General features: G+C 49.1%; 2 long non-coding RNA genes across 2 annotated transcripts; both read left to right on the top strand.

Annotated features, from left to right (window-relative positions):
- The first annotated feature begins 588 nt into the window (after positions 1-588).
- LOC141042546 (uncharacterized) lies at positions 589-1,368 on the top strand. The gene is made up of 2 exons (XR_012205742.1): positions 589-823; positions 953-1,368. It is a non-coding gene; the product is annotated as an uncharacterized lncRNA (long non-coding RNA).
- A 185-nt stretch (positions 1,369-1,553) lies between these two features.
- Positions 1,554-3,142, top strand: LOC120972606 (uncharacterized). Its single transcript, XR_012205740.1, has 2 exons — positions 1,554-1,781; positions 2,695-3,142. It is a non-coding gene; the product is annotated as an uncharacterized lncRNA (long non-coding RNA).
- Positions 3,143-3,538: the final 396 nt, after the last annotated feature.

Genomic DNA, 3,538 nt, shown 5'->3' with positions numbered 1-3,538 from the left:
ATTTGTGCTGTGATGTCCGGTTGAGAGGAGAGAGAGGAGATGCGGACCATGCATTGAATAGAGAGGAAAAAAAAGAAGAGGACCACGCGAAGACTTTTAGTTGGTTAAGTAGATGTCCGAACTCCGATATATCCCCCTACTTTCGTCTCCACTTTGCCGGAAAACAGACGTCCGAACCGCTGCGCGGACCGATACATGTCCTCGTTGGATTGCAAAAGTAAACAAATGTGTCCGGTCAGACATATACCGGAGCTTTGCGGGTCTCTCTTGGAGAAACCTAAGGCCACCCTAGCCGAGGACGGGAAGAAGGATAAGAGGCAACACAAATAAAATGTCATGTTGAAATAAAGGATATGGATCCATTAAAGCTTTAAGTCATGGTTATTAGGTTAGGAGATTGTGGTAGTTTTCTCTCCTCGCAACGCGGGTTATTTTGCTAGTTAAAGGAAAAAGCAACTGGACGGGTGGATCACGCCGGGCGTGCATGAGCATGTGTGGATGCTTCCGGTAGAAATAAGCATGCCTGCCGACATGGGAATGATGAAAAGACGGAAAGCTTAATAGCTGCTGGTGGCACGCGTCGGGTTACCTGATTCTCCTTGGACGGGGGGTACTTAACCGACGATACTTCCAGCGCAAACCATTCTCCCGGATTGATTCCCTGGCTTTCCCCGCCCCTCCCCTCCCTTCCATAATCCCTCCATTTAACCCCCTCCGTTTGCTTCGCTCTGCCTGCCTCATCCTCGTGCTTAAGCTTCTCGCCATCAGCTGGGAGAGATATCTCGAGCAGAGCAACAGGAGGAACCACAGCTTCAGCCTTCAGGTACGTACGCTGATACGGCTGTTCTCCCACTAGGCAGAGCTGATATACTATATCTTTGACACTAGTACGGGGCTACTGGCTACATGTTCATCACTGAGATGTTTTATTTCCGTCATCCTCGTTTTGCAGGCCGCACACATACACGCGGCGCGTCGGAGGACCAGCCGGCAAGATGCAGATGGTACTGATAATCTCGCTGCCCCTCGTGGCGCTGGTGGTGATCATCGCCATCATCCTCTGCATCGTCTGCCGTTAACCAGCCAGCCAGCTCGCCTCGCCGGATGTTGCGTCATGTAGCCTCGTAGTAGTGCTGTTGCTGCGTCTGTCTCATACTGTCGTCGTGTATTTTGTCTGCAGCCCTGCTCGGTGTGTCATCTTTATCCCCTTTTCTCCTACCAGCTTCTCAACATGAAATGTAGTACTATTGATTGATACATGTGTGTGTCTGTTCGTGTGTGTGCGGGTGTCAGTACAGTGCATACTGCCGTGTAATGTAAGCTCTTGACTTTGTCGCAAAAAAAAGGAAGCTCCTGAAGAATTCTTCAGATATTGGTCACGCTTCTTTCAGCAGAGTGTGATCGCCGCGTCTGTCTTCCGTTTGCGCTCACCCCTGGTTGTCCGTCCAACCAGACGCGCGCACGTGGCGCACCGTCCACCGAACGCAGACGTCTCTCTGACATCTGGGCCCGGGCGTGGCGCCGGAGTCCTCGGTCCACACTCGCGAGCCACACGTCACGCGTTTTTCCGCTGCTACTTTCTTCCTTTCTTCTCCACTCCACTCTTCTCTGCCTGATTAGCGATTATTTCAGCCCACGCACGGGCACCAACACCACTTGCCCCATCGCCAAGCTCCACTGCTCCGCTCCGCTCCTCCCCTCCGTCTCCCTCCCAAGCCCCTCGTCTCCGACAGATCAAGGAGGCCAGGAGCAGCAACAAGATCAGCAGCTCGATTGGGCAGGTACTGTACCAGACAATTAATTCTCATGTTGTCCCTGTCAAATCTTGTTTTTAGTTTTTGGATTTATTCCTCAGTGAGCTCCAGGACTCACGCACGGGTGACCCCTCTGTTGACTGGCTCCAAGAGTGATCCAGTCAGTACTGCTCTCAAGCTTTCTAATAGCAAGTACAAGTACTAATTATTTAGCTCGAATTAGACCACCCAGCTGCTGCTGCTGCTTATGACTGATCTGTCGAGGGGGGAAGGGGACTATAGCAGTTGTTCTAATTCAGTCAAATCCGAGGGAGTTTCACCAATTATAATGGATCAGGAACCTATAGTCTTATCACCTACAATCTTCTGTTCTAGAGAGCTTTATTTAGCCAGGTTTGACCCATGCGAAAGGACGGCACGCCAACGAGGAATCGAATCAATCGTTTCACTGATAATTCTCTAATTGATGTGGTCATTCAAGGGAATTAGATCCCCCCCACCTTTGGTAATAATAAAGGGGTTGGCTTTGCCTTTGCTGAGCATCCAAGCCTCGAACAAGCCAAGATCGAGGCAGATGCTTGACAAGTTACAAGCAATCCTTACAAGATTTGGTGCGGCTCAGGAAATATGAATTACAAGTTCTTTGCAAATTTGAACTAAAACCACGATACTTATTTTGGATCGGAGGGAGGGAGTAACTCATTCCTGTTTGAATCTTTCTGCACGATTAGAGGGTCTGACCCACTGTTGGAGCATCAGATCCACAGGCTGTAGAACAGCAGTTCAGAGAGAGGGACTGGGAAAGCAATGGCATAGCATTTTTTATATTGCTTTGCTTTCCCACCCCTCTTGAGAGTTGAGAGTAGCAATTTTCTGTTGCTCGAAGTACAAAGAAAAAACAAGAATGGAAGATTAAACTTTGGATCGATTGTGTCTGCAGGCAAGCGGCGGATGGAGTTCGTGCTGATCATATCCCTGCCGCTCCTCATCCTGATCCTCATCATCGCGGTCGTCCTCTGCATCGTCTGCCGCTAGCCCGCTAGCCACATGCCGACGCCAAAGCACTCGTCTCTGCTCGGTCCGCTGTGACTGTGGTCGCACCATATGTTGTGTTAATCAATCCAATATTACATCATGACTCGACATAGAAAAGTAAAGAAAAAAGCTCCTCTCCACCACCATTTCTATTTTTCTGTTCTGTCACTGTGGTGTGATTAGCTGGCTATAGCTTTATTGGCTTTCCTGATGGCAACAAAAGCATCGATCCCATGTGTCGATACGCAATGCATATGATATATGTGGCTGTAAAAAAAGAAGAACAAATTCCGTTCCTGCTCTGATTGATTCGGGGAGGTTGAATACCTAAAAGTGCCATCTTCTTTTTACTATACCTTTTCTTCTCGTTCTTCCGAGTTGTTCGAGATCGGAATGTTGCAGGCTTGCAGGTTCAGGAGACCGATTTATCCTGACCAACTTTCAGGTTGCGAATCTCCTATGTGCCGTGCTCCCAGTTCATACTTTCGTCTACTTTGTGCCATTTGTCGCGCCGCCCCACGAGAAAAGGCGCCCGTTTTCTTGGCGAAGAAACGTAGCGCGAAGCCAGCCGAATCTGACAGAGTGGAATGACGCCTTGTGCCCAGTCCCCACGCATTCCGTGTGTTCCTGTGATCCTGTCTGCATGTTTCTTGGCTGAGCTGAAAGAGCTTGGGAAGCGTGAAGAGCCCATATAAAACTCGTCTTACAAATTTCAGGACAAATTAGTTGTTTTTTTCTAAACAAGGCAA

The sequence above is a fragment of the Aegilops tauschii genome, chromosome 1 (genome assembly GCF_002575655.3).
Source record: "Aegilops tauschii subsp. strangulata cultivar AL8/78 chromosome 1, Aet v6.0, whole genome shotgun sequence".
Taxonomy (NCBI): Eukaryota; Viridiplantae; Streptophyta; class Magnoliopsida; order Poales; family Poaceae; genus Aegilops; species Aegilops tauschii.
The sequence above is the reverse complement of the archived record's forward strand: the minus strand, read 5'-3'. Positions and strand labels throughout refer to the sequence as shown.